This window comes from Suricata suricatta, chromosome X (assembly GCF_006229205.1).
Source record: "Suricata suricatta isolate VVHF042 chromosome X, meerkat_22Aug2017_6uvM2_HiC, whole genome shotgun sequence".
NCBI classification, from domain to species: domain Eukaryota; kingdom Metazoa; phylum Chordata; class Mammalia; order Carnivora; family Herpestidae; genus Suricata; species Suricata suricatta.
The window spans coordinates 64,404,247-64,417,203 of NC_043717.1; the positions used below are offsets into that span (position 1 = coordinate 64,404,247).

General features: G+C 34.5%; 1 protein-coding gene across 1 annotated transcript in view; it reads left to right on the forward strand.

Annotated features, from left to right (window-relative positions):
- The window catches only part of LOC115283435 (protein diaphanous homolog 2-like), a 394,452-nt gene that overhangs the window by 244,145 nt on the left and 137,350 nt on the right, over nt 1-12,957 (forward strand). The gene's annotated exons all lie outside the window — the stretch shown is intronic.

The following is a 12,957-nucleotide window of genomic DNA, read 5'->3' on the forward strand; positions in this document are numbered from 1 at the left end:
TTCTGTATAAGTCTAATTACATGAAATAGAAGTTGGGGTTTTGATTTCTTACTTTGCTTTTCTGTTTGGAGTGTAATTGTAACTACTGTATTGTAAATGATGGAAAATAATTGCATATGTTAAAAAATAAATAAACAGAAAAAAATAAAATTTCTTTCCAGATAGTTTATTGTTCATGAATAGAAATTTCTATCAATAAAAAAAGAAACTTAAACCATCATAGGTTCCCATCTTAAATTATTGATGATACATTCAGATTTTTATCTCTTATAATAGTGCTTACTGTGTGCCCATGTTGACTCTGTAATCAGCAGAACTTCTCATTTTGTTTAATGCAAACTTAGGTTAAGTTCAATTATCCTAAATCCTGGACCCTGTGTAATTGATTATTTTTCTTGTAACTACCTATATATTGAACTTTCCTCTTCAGTTTAATTTTATTTGTTTTTTTTTTCTTAGCACTGCTATCTTTTATAAAAACTTAGAATCTTGATTTTTTTCATCTATCATATTACAGTCCTTTTAGGTATTATGTCATTTGCAAGTTTAACAAGTAAACCTTCAAACATTTTCTGAGTTGTTATTATGTTGAAAAAGATGAGAATAAGAAGAAATGCCTTGGACTAACTACCAAAACCTTCCTACTAGGTTGACACCAATATAATAATTAATATTCTTGAATTAAAATTTTCAACTAAATTAAAGAGCTATCCAACTGTACTGTTATTCTGCCCATATGCTGTTTCTTTCTCACAATGATATGGAGAGAATTTGCTCAAAGACATCTTGTAATAAAAATATTTTATGCATATACTTTCTAGTTGTTTTTCTCTGATAAAGAGTTGCCAATAATTTTGCATTAATTATTTGACATAATCCATCCTTCTTCTTGGTTTTTAGCATGATGCTTTATAAGCTCACAAATTGCTTTTTATTTGATATACCTGGACATGAAGTAGCGTTCAGGATCCTTCCATTTTTTAACACAATTAGGGAACATTGATAACTTAATTTTTTTATTTATTTATTTTGAAAGAGAGGTTGTAACAGAGTGTACCAGTGTGTGCATGCAAGGAGGGGAAGAGGCAAAGAACAAGGGATGAGAGAGAGAATCCCAAGCAGGCTCCATACTGTGAGCACAGAGCTTGATGTGGGGCTTGAACTCATGAACTAAGAGACCATGGCCTGAGTTGAAACCAAGAGTCAATGCTTAACTTAATGAGCCACCTAGATGCCCCAGGAAACATTGATAATTTAATCAAAATTTTGCTACATGTGAACCAAAGAAATTATAAGACATAAAAAAAAAATAACTTCCAAAGTATAGAATTTGAATCTCCCTCTAGCTAATATGGCCTACGGGGTCTGATCCACTCTACATGAAGACCTATGAAAAATGAGAGGTTTTGCCTTGATTCCTCATTTCCATTTTGGTCTGCTTCCATGTTTTGAGTATCATTTGATATTTATCTTCTAGGATAATCATCCTGGATTTTCTGACCCTTGAATATAGAAGAAGAGAAATTATACCCTCTTGGCTGTCTACCTAAGAACTATTTTCTGAATTCCTGTTTCTAATATGGAAGGCATGCCTTTTCTTAAGGGGACCATTACCAGGAATGACCTCAGTCTGTCTGTGAAATACCACTCTTCCTATATTTTTTTCTCATACAGATTCAATCGAATAGTGACTTTATACAGCATGACAACCTTGGCATTTATATATTAGATATTACCACTCTGCAATACCAGGAAATATAATCATAAACTGCCACTTATTCTGGCAGATGTGTGGAGAATAAAGAAGGGGAAGGTATTAAAGGCCATTAAGTAGATATCATTTCCCTCCATGTGAGTTGTGTTGAATACTTTAATTGGTTTGTAGTTAATGTGAATGAAGTAGACAGTCCAGTGGTAGAATGGGAACTTGACAAAATAGGATAGAGGGGAGAAAAAGAATCAGATAATAAGTAAAGGCTTTGAGTCAAAATGGTTGAAAGTTGATACTCTTTTTGGAAATAAAGAAGTGAGGAATGATACCTATTGGAGTAAGAAGGCTGGAGTGAATTGGTGATGGGTTTATAATGATGCTCGCATACTCAGAGAGATTTAAAGCATACATTTAGCATTGCTACCTTTGAGAGATATTGGAGAGTTGTTGCCAAAGATAACAGATGAATTTTAAAATAGTCTGGAACAGAATAGGAAGGGCTTGCAGATAAAATCTTGGAGAATAATGCCTACCTTTAGGGTAGGGGTTGACAAGAACTTGCCAAGAGAGTGTTAAGAAAGAGGGAGGATAAACAAAACTGATGCTATGTTTCAGGAGCCAAAGGGGAAAAAGTGTTTTTAAAGAACAGTTGGGAGTAAAAAATATATATCAGCAACTTCCACAAAGAAGTTGAGAAATATAAAATAATGTCAGTTTTTCAAACATGGTGATGACATAGTTATTAGAGTTCTTCTACAGAAGAAGTTCAGGAGGATGTTAAAAGCAGATTGGAAGAACTTACATAATATGAGCAAAAAGCAAGACAAATAGGCTTCTCCATTCAGTAAAAATAGCTGTGAACATGAGAAAATGCCTTTACCCTTGCCTGGTCCTGTTCAACAAGTAGTTTTGTGGATGAAAGGGTAAAGGGGGTCAGATAAGCTTATTTGTTGAAAACTTACTGGAAGTTTGCTATACTGTTTTAATTGATTTTAACTACAGACTGTTCCATAATGAGTACATAGTTTAACAATAACAGGTATGAAATTAATTGAGTTCTGTATAACTTTAATACTGGACAGATGTTAGTTTTCCAATAAAAGCAACAAAAGTTGTTCTCTAAATTAGTTTGGATTTACAGTGATACAGAGAATTTTAATTACATTCAGATGTGTATATGTTGAAAAATTATTTCAAATTGCTTTATTATGTTAATAGAAGCATATTTATGCCACATCACGCAACATGGAAAGCATTCTCTGTTTAGAGTGGTATAAAATGATTGCAAGTTTTGCATTTTCATGGTTCTTGCTTTGAAACTGCCACCATAATTTATTTTCTCTAGTAATCCAATCTTGAAACTCATAGATGTTTATGAGCCTATGCTGGACAAGGTACTAGTGGAAAGCTAAGAAATGGAAAAGGTAAAAAACAGCCAGAGGAGTGTGCAAGATTACCTTTTTTTTTTTTTTTATTGTGCCAAGGCAGATATTTTAGTTGCAAATAAGAAAGGGCTGCAAAGTCATTTAAAACTGGGTAGATATAGAAAAAGAAAAGCTGGAAAAATAATTTAGGTATATAAGCACGTTCACGAGATGAATGAATACATTACCCTGACTGTTAAGGAAACGAAGTCAAGAGAAAGGTCAACTAACAAAAAGTCATATGTGAACTCAGAGTAATCAATTACTGAATTGACTAGAGGTCTTGTAGCAGTAGTATTTGGAAGAATGGATGAAAGAGAATTATAAATGACATTTAAAATTCCCTATTTCTATTACTATATTAATAGAATTGTTTGGTTTATCACAAAATTGCTAACCCCAAATGGCCAAAAATATAAAATCAAAGCCTCCCCTAAATGAATTTAAAAGTGAGAAAAAAACAATTTAAAAACGAAAATCCTGCCTTTTGCCTAGCCAAAAAGTAAAAGAAAAAATGAGTGGAATTTATTGTTAGAAACTGTAACCTTTAAAGCTAGCATGCAGTCTGTGCTCCCTGTCTCTGTAGGACAAGGCCCTTTAGAGACACTTCAGTAGACAGGTATATGATGAATTCAGAGGTGGAGATTTTCAACATGGGAACTTTAGATAGGACCCTGTTACCTAATGTTAAAGTTAACCCAATAGTCACCAAACAAGACCCTGAACTCACTCTGTAATTGGTTAATTTCAAAGATACCCTAAATATTGCGATTGGGTCCCGCCAAAAGTAACGAACGCTCTGAACAATGTGTATGGTTAAAGTTGCTGCCAATGCTTTTATACAATAATGATTGGATGTCAAGATTTCCTGTAACTCCCCCTTCCCAAACCCCATAAAAACCCGGCTCAGCCCTTCTTCAGGACTCTCAGCACAGATCCACTGCGTTGGTGAAGGCTGTGAGACCGAACTTAGGCCCGGCGAACCTAAACCGTAATAAAACTGCCCTTTGCTTTTGCATGCATGACTTGGTCTCCCTGGTGGTCTCTGGTTTTGGGGGGTGATATTGAATTCTTCGGCATTACAGAATCATAGATGTCAGTTGATTTTGTAGGTCCATCAGAACTGTTATTGTAGGATAACTACATCCTATCTGTATGACCACTTCTTATCCTTTCAATATGACATAAACAGAAGAAGTCTCCTTTCCACTAGTTTAGCTCTTAGTATTTCTTTTAGACATGCCACACTTACTTTCATTTTGGTGTAGGAAAATTTCATTATTTTTTTAAATTTATTTTTCTACTTTAATTTTCTCATGTTGTACTCGTCTTGGCTTTGTTCATTCTGGAGTTTCACAAACACTGTCTGTTGCTATGTGGTTATAACATTGATGATATCCTGATTTATGGAATTAACATGGACACATGAAAACTGTTTTATGGTACTGAAATAACAAGAAACCAGTTCGGGCCATGACTGAGGCCAGGAGCAACTGAGGTTCAACAATTTCTATTCCAGAGTGCCCTTTGTTCCCAAATGATTGATGACATTTTTCTGTCATATTCTTCACAGATTATAAGAACACTATTACAATCTAGAGCTTCTGTAGATACCTTCTTTGTTAAGCATGATCCCAAAATGTCATTTAATTTATTTCTTAGATTGAATGTATCCTTAAACTTTGATGAGGCCAAGAGCTCCTTTGGGCTATACTTCTTATTAAGCACTGTAATCTTAAAATATTGTTCAATTCCTGTTGATACATCACATGGACAAAATAGTGAAATAAACATACAGTGTATTTTATCTTTGAAAAATGGAAGTATTGATTTTTCTAAAAAAGGCCCATGGGGTAGTGAGATTAAAATCATACATAAAGAATGAATCTGTGATCTTATACATTATTTTATATAATTTTATTTTGTTTAGATCCCCTTTTGTTTTATTTGGACAAACACAGAATAGCTATTCATGTAATTAAACAAGATACCAACCTCCCTCTAGCTCCATTTAAAAAGTAGTGTTTTTATTTTTTGAGTTACACAAGAGGAGTTGAGGGTATGGGTAATATTATATTTCCTGTAAAAGTGATTATCTTATTGGTCATTTTTCTTACATTATGGTACATATGCATACCATAAAACAAAACAAATAACCTTATAACAATTGTATTTCCTCTATTTTCCATTGTAGAACCAGGGGCATGGTCCTAAGCTGGATTGGGTAAGAGGTAGAGAAAGGAAATTAACCCTTTGGTAGCCAAATTGGAAATGCTTTGCAACAAGAAATTAAGCTGTTGGCCAGCCCTGGTCATGCTTGCCATTAAAGTACAATTTTTACAGGCTTACTTAGGATTGGAATTGCCATATAACAACGGATTTTTCTTCCCTAACTTGTGCATCCCACCACCCAGCCATTGCTGTACTGTACACTCAGAACATATGAAATCCCTCCCTGTGTACCATTCCCCTGTCTTTATATAACTCTTCTTTCCTGTTTTTCCTGAGTCTTTGCATCGCATAATTAGAGAGCTGCTGTGCAGTCTATTTGCAAATAAATAATGTCATCTAGCACACTGTGTACTGTCACCTAGTGTCTAATGTGAAGCTTTTTGCTTTGTAAACTATTTGCTATCTAATCAAATTTGAAATTCTTAAAAACTTACCCTTGTGTATAGGGATAGCAAAAGTCTTTTAGTATAAAATAATTTCGCTGAAAAACATAACAAACCAGAAATCCATAAATATGTAGAACAGTTGGCCTACAGGATTATCAGTCAACCTCCATGTTTGATGGCACGGCAAGAAAAGAAAATCTGCAACCATTTCAATATGCACTTTAGTAGTGTTGTGGGATTCTACCTTTCCATAGAATGATAAATTGTAGTTCTGAAATCCTTAAGCATTATGAATGTGACTGAAATAATGTGGTATACCCTTTCTTATTCTCTCTTCTAAGTAAAAATATCCCTATTCAGGGGGACGCCTGAGTGGCTTAGTCGGTTAAGTGTCTGACTCTTGATTTTGGCTCAGGTTATGATCTAATGGTTCATGAGATTGAGCCTTGCAACAAGCTCTGTGCTGAGTGTGGAGCCTGCTTTGTAGGATTCTCTCTCTTTCACTCTCTTTCTCTGCCCTTCTTCTGCTCTCTCTCTCAAAATAAATATAGATTAAAGTATACAGTAAAGCCTTGGATTGTGAGTAACTTCTGCATGTGTTTCACAAGATGAGCAATCATTTCTATAAGATTTTAACTTGATTAACGAACGATGTGTTGCAATGAGTCTTACATGACACCAAATGTCACATGATCACAACTGAGCCAGTGGTTCTTGAAATTCACGTTGTACACAAGTGCTTTGGATTACCAGCATGTTTTTGAAATGAATGATGCTTACAAACCAAGGTTTTACAATGTATGCATGTATGTATGTATGCAAATGTGTGTGTATATATGCACACACGCAATCCGTATTGAGCATCAAAAAATGCTATTTGAATAAACATTATGGAGTCTGGTTCAGAGTAGATAAAATTGTAGATGACTGAGCAGTGTGACAATATTTAATGAAAGTTATCGACCTGTTTTAGGGCTTGTAAAATAAATAATGTCTTGATTCTGAATTTTGTATTCTTAGTTATTCAAGAACAGACATGTTAGAATCTTTGGTTTGGGTTTAGCTTAAATCATTAGCTGCATGATTAAGAAGGCCTGAATTTGGTTTGTCTCATTTACACAGCCTAAGTATCAAGATCCTCTTTTTTCCTTTCTCAATAATAAAAAATAAATAAATAAAGATAAATTATGTGGTATTGAATAATATGAATCCTGGTTTTTTGGTCAAACTTGGGATATTAAAGATGAAAGCAGTATTTGGTGGGTGAGCAGATGGGTGGGAGAATCCATAAAATTTAGGATCATAGGACCTAAATTTGGGCCCTTGCTCTGCAAGTGACTAGTTGTGTGATATTAGACATGTTTATAACTTCTCCCAACATCAGTTTCCTCTTGTAAAATAATTGTAGTGGCCACATTTGCTTCTTTGAGGGTGTTGGTAAAATTAAATGGAATAATCTACATAAAACGTATTTTGTTTACAGCATATACAGGATCATCTGTGATTATTACATTATCTTTTTAAATTTATAAGAAATCATTGGTTAAATAGTTGAAAGCAAGGTTTGTGTGTTTCAAAATTATACAACCATTATTATGGTTAATTTTATGTGTATGCTGCAAAGGAATAGTTGATATATGTTAGCAAATGTGGTTTTGTTGATGATATTAAGGATTTTTAAAGATTTGGAATTCTTACAAAATTTTGGGAATAGATCAATGTTTTGTTCCCTTTAGAAACTATGTTTACTAGAGAGAACAGAATTGCTCACGCTTTCCTTGTTGGACCATATGAATAATCAAGGCAATTTCAGACTAGTTAGTAAAATACAACATGAAACTGTTAAAATAATAAAAAATAGACATATTTCAGGCTATAGCTTTAGTCAAAAACATAGATCTTGTTTTGATTTTTCCAAACAAAAGGAGGAAAGATTGTTTCCTTCTTCTTAATACCATCTTTTCTATGCTACTTCTCATATTCCTCTTAAGAATGCTTCTGCTTTCACTTGCTCTCAAGACATGCATTTTCCTTGGGGTGACTGGGTGGGTCAGTCGGTTAAGTGTCCAACTTCAGCTCAGGTCATGATCTCACAGTTCGTGGGTTTGAGCATCAGGCTCTGTGTTGACAGCTCAGAGCCTGGAGCCTGCTTCAGATTTTGTGTCTCCCTCTCTCTCTACCCCTCCCCCACTCGTGCTCTGTCTCTCTCTGTCTCAAAAATAAATAAACAAAACAAAACAAAACAAAAAGACATGCATTTTCCTTGAAATATAAAAATATGCACAGTGTGTTGTATTATGGTGTTAAAATTATGGAAACTAACAACTAATACAGTTCTTTCATTTCTGTTCAAACTGCTGTTAGTTACAAAAGCCATCTAAATATTGTTGATATGTCATATTTTCAATTTTTCTTTGTATTATCAGATGTTCAGATGCAGCAAATATTTGTTTGCATCTCTTTTAAAAATGTTTACAATAACTCTTAATTATGTTAAATACTAGTAAAGGGCTGAATATCCTTAGGCAGTATGCAAATGTACTCTCATTTTACTATGGAGAATCATTTTGTTAAAGTGGCCATGTTTTCTTTTTTACTAGTTCTTTCAATAAAGTTATTGAACATCCATATATCAGACACCTTGAGGATACAAAATAAATACAGTAGTATCTGATATCCAGAGTCCCACATTGTAGTAAGAGAAGTCTGTATCAAAGCAAGTAAATTACCCTACATTTTTTTAACTGATACTGTACCAATTGGAGTACCCTGGACATAATAACCAATTCTGTTGAATACCAGGGAAGTATTACTGAGTGGCTGGCTTCTGATCTTGAACTTAGATGTTGAGTAGGAGATTTCCCAGTAAAAAGGAAGTAGTATAATGGCATTGTATAGACAGAGAAATGGAGTCATGAAAGGAACTAACATCCATAAGCTAAGCAGTACCTAATTGTAGGAGCATAGAATCAAATAATGAAAAGATTAGTCTTGTACTCTGACATGCCACACACCAAACTATATTAATTTTAAAATTTGAACATGCTTTTACCACAAAATAAGAGCAAATTATTTATTTTATGTGTGTGTGCCATGTGTGGTGTTAAAATGGTGATGTCTTTGTACTTATGATTTTCCTAGAAACTTCTTAAAATTGATCATGAATTTTATTTTTATGTTTAAAACTGCCTATTATAAACTTGATATTGGATTTTATTTTTCTTCAGTTGATCAAGTTTCTTTTTATATTAATAACCACAGGGTAGATATGACATACTTGGTCAAATTTCAAAGATTCCTGTAATGAAAAGATAGAACTGGTTTAGCTTCCTGTAATTTTGCTTAAAAACAATTCTATGATATTTAGGTTTTATATAGTGTACAATCTAGATGAATAAGTTTTGTTTTCCTTTTGTTTATAATAATAAGTTGCATAAAGGAAATAAAACAATCTCATTAAATCTGTCTGCTGGAAGACAAGGACTTACTGGTCTTCCTCTTGGAAGGATGTTAGGTTAGATATAAGGTTGTTTGGAATCCTAGCATTTGATTGCTTTAAAAGCCATTTACTGAGTTGGATCAACATTCCATATTGAGGGGATTTGTTCCCCTAGTCATGCAATAATTTAACAGTTACAAACCAATAATATTAATCAGTTAATGTTCACTAGGAGGGAAGTGGTTCCACTTGTTTCTAAAACCTATTTTTTAGTTCTAAATATGGGTAGTTCTGTTAGGTGAATCATATCATTGTGTAAAATAGAAATAGAAATTAACATTTTAGCTCACTATGAACCATGAAGTCACTGAATATGAAACCTAAGGAGAAGAATCCTCCACTGAATCTTCTGTCATTTATCCAATGGGCCTTAATGAGTTTTTGGGCCAGGAGATTGTACAGTAAGGGACTGCAAGGTAGTGTGTGAACTGCCAAATTTTTATCAATGTTTGTTAAATAAATAATGGGGTTTGACTGCTTGCTTTTACTATTAAACAGGTGCTACACTCTGTTGCCTAAGTCAATTATGTTCTTATAGTGGAAAAACACAAATATACCTATACAGAGACATATGTATATGTATACATGTGATTAATATATCCTCTTGACAGTGAGGAAATACTGTAGATTATTTTCATTGATAACTCACTTTTAAAATGTTTTGTTTCTTTTTTTATTTTTTTTAAGAGAGTGCAAGTATACAAGCCAGGAGAGGGGCAGAGGGGGAGAGAGAAATAACCCCTATTTTTTAAAATTTTCTTAAAGTTTATTTATTTATTTTTAAAACATTTTGATTGTTTATTTTCAAATTGGTTTCCATATAACACCCAGTGCACTTCCCCACAAGTGCCCTCCTCCATTACCACCACCCACCTTCCCCCCTCTTCCTCCCCCTTCATCCCTCTGTTCATTTTCAGCTTTCAATAGTCTCTCATGATTTGTGTCCCTCTTCCTCCCCAACTCTCTTTACTCCTTCCCCTCCCTATTGTCCTCTGTTAGGTTTCTTCTGTTAGAATTATAACTGGAAACATATGGAATCTGTCCTTCTCCACCTGACTTATTTTGCATAGCATGACACCCTCGAGGTCTATCCACTTTACTACAAATGGCCAGATTTCATTCTTTCTCATTGCCATTGCCATGTAGTACTCCATTGTATATGTATACCACATCTTCTTGATCCACTCATCAGTTGATGGACATCTCAGCCCTTTCCATGATTTGGCTGTTGTAGAAAGTGCTGCTATGAACATTGGGGTACATATGCCCCTATGCATAAGCACTTCTGTATCCCTTGGGTAAATCCCTAGCAGTGCTATTGCTGGGTCATAGGGTAGTTCTATCGATAGTTTTTTGATGGCACTCTACACTGTTTGCCAGAGCAGCTGTACTAGTTTACATTCCCACCAACAGTGTAGGAGGGTACCTGTTTCTCCACATCCTCACCAGCATCTACAGTCTCTTGATTTGTTCAATTTAGTCACTCTGAATGGTGTGAGGTGACATCTCAGTAAGGTTTTGATTTGTATTTCATTAATGAGAGATGCTGAGCATCGTTAGATGTGTCTGTTGGCCATCTGGATGGCCTCTTTGGAGAAGTGTCTGTTCTTGTCTTGAACCCATTTCTTCACTGGACTATTCATTGCTTGGGTGTGGAGTTTGGTGAGTTCCTTGTAGATTTTGGATACTAGCCCTTTATCAGATATGTTATTTCCAAGTATCCTTTCCCATTCTGTCAATTGCCTATTGGATTTCTTGATTATTTCCTTTGCATTGCAGAAACTTTTTATATTGATAAGGTCCCAATAGTTCATTTTTGCTTTCATTTCCCTTATTCTATGGTCTTATTGTGTTTGTAATTATGGAGGGCTATTTTCTGATCCAGTTTGTGATCAATCTTGGAGAACGTGCCATTCGTACTCGAGAAGAAAGTGAATTCCCTAGCTTCCTGATGCAAAGTTTTATATATATATGTATATACATATATATATATATACATATATATATAAACATTAATTCCATCTATTCCAATGTTCCAACATTTAATTCCAATGTGCCGTTCACGTCCATTGTTTCTTCAGTGATTTTCTCTCTGTTTGAACTATCCATTTTTGTAAGTAAAGTATTAAATCCCCCTGCAGTTAGCACATTCTTATCAATAATATTGTTTCTGTTTGTGATTAGTTGTTTTATGTATTTGGGGGTTCCAGATTTCGGCACATAGATGTTTATAATTGTTAGCTCTTCCTGATGTAGAGACCCTGTATTATTATATAATTTCCTTCGTCATCTTTTGTTACTGCCTTTACATTAAAGTCCTGCTTGTCCGATGTAAGTATGGTTACTCTGGCTTTCTTTTGGCGTCTATTCACATGGTAGATATTTCTCCATTCCCTTACTTTCAATCTGAAGGTATCTTCCGGTCTAAGGTGAGTCTCTTGTAGACAGCAAGTAGATAGATTTTGTGTTTTTATCCATTCTGCTATCCTGTGTCATTTGGAGCATTCAGTCCATTTACAATCAGTGTTATTATTGAGAAACATGGGTTTTGATTCATTGTGACCTCTGTATAGTTCATGTTTGTATTAATGTCTCTGGTGTCTTATATCCCTTGCTACATTTCTCTCATAGAGTCCATCTTAGGATTTCTTGTAGGGTTGGTTTGGTGGTGATGAATTCTCTCAATTTTTGTTCGCTTGGGAAAACCTTTGCCTTTCCATCTATTTTGAATGACAGCTTACTGGATAAAGAATTTTTGGTGGCATATTTTTCCTGTTCATCACATTGAAGATTTTCTGCCATTCCTTTCTGGCCTGCCAAGTTTCAGTAGATAGGTCTTTAACCACTCTGATAGGTTTCCCTTTGTATGTTAGATCCCTTTTATCCATAACTGCTTTCAGAATTCTCTCTTTATCTTTATATTTTGCCAGTTTCACTATGATATGTAGAACCGAAGGTCAGTTCAGATTAAATCTTAGGGGAGTTCAATGTGCCTCTTGAATTTCAGTGTCTTTTTCTTTTCACAGATTTGAGAAATTTTCGTCTATAATTTGATCCATCACCGTTTCAGGACCTTCTTCTCTTTCTTTCTCTTCAGGATCCTGTGATCCAGATATTGTTTCATTTGATTTTATCACTCAGGTCTTGAATTCTCCTTTTGGCTCCTGTGTCAATTTTTCTCTCTTTTTTGTGGCTTCCTCTTTTGCTATAACTGTGTCTCCTATTTCATGTATTCTCCTCTCTGCTTCTTCAATCTGTGAAGTGGTAGCCTCCATTTTATTATTCATCTCATTTATATCCTTTTGAAGCTCTCCTGTCTTTGTATCAATAGCTTCTCTTATGGCTTCAATGCTTTTTTTATGCCCATTGATTAATTTTATGACAAATTTTCTAAATTCTTGTTCAGTTATGTTGCTTGTGTCTGTTTTAAACAGTTCTGTAGCTGTGATTTATTCCTAGAATTTCTGTAGAGGAGAGTTATTCCATTTCGTCACTTTGGCTACCTTTCTGTCTCTTGTCAGTTTTAAAACCTCGTTCTGCTCTGTGGGTTTGTTAGTATTGCTCTATTAAAGGAGTTTCTTTGACTGTCCAGGGCCTGTCATTTCAGATGTTCTTTTAATGGTGGCTCTCAGTTTCTCTTGCTATGCCTCTGATTAATTTATTTCCCTACTCAGTGATATTTCGGACTCTCCACCATGTGTCCTT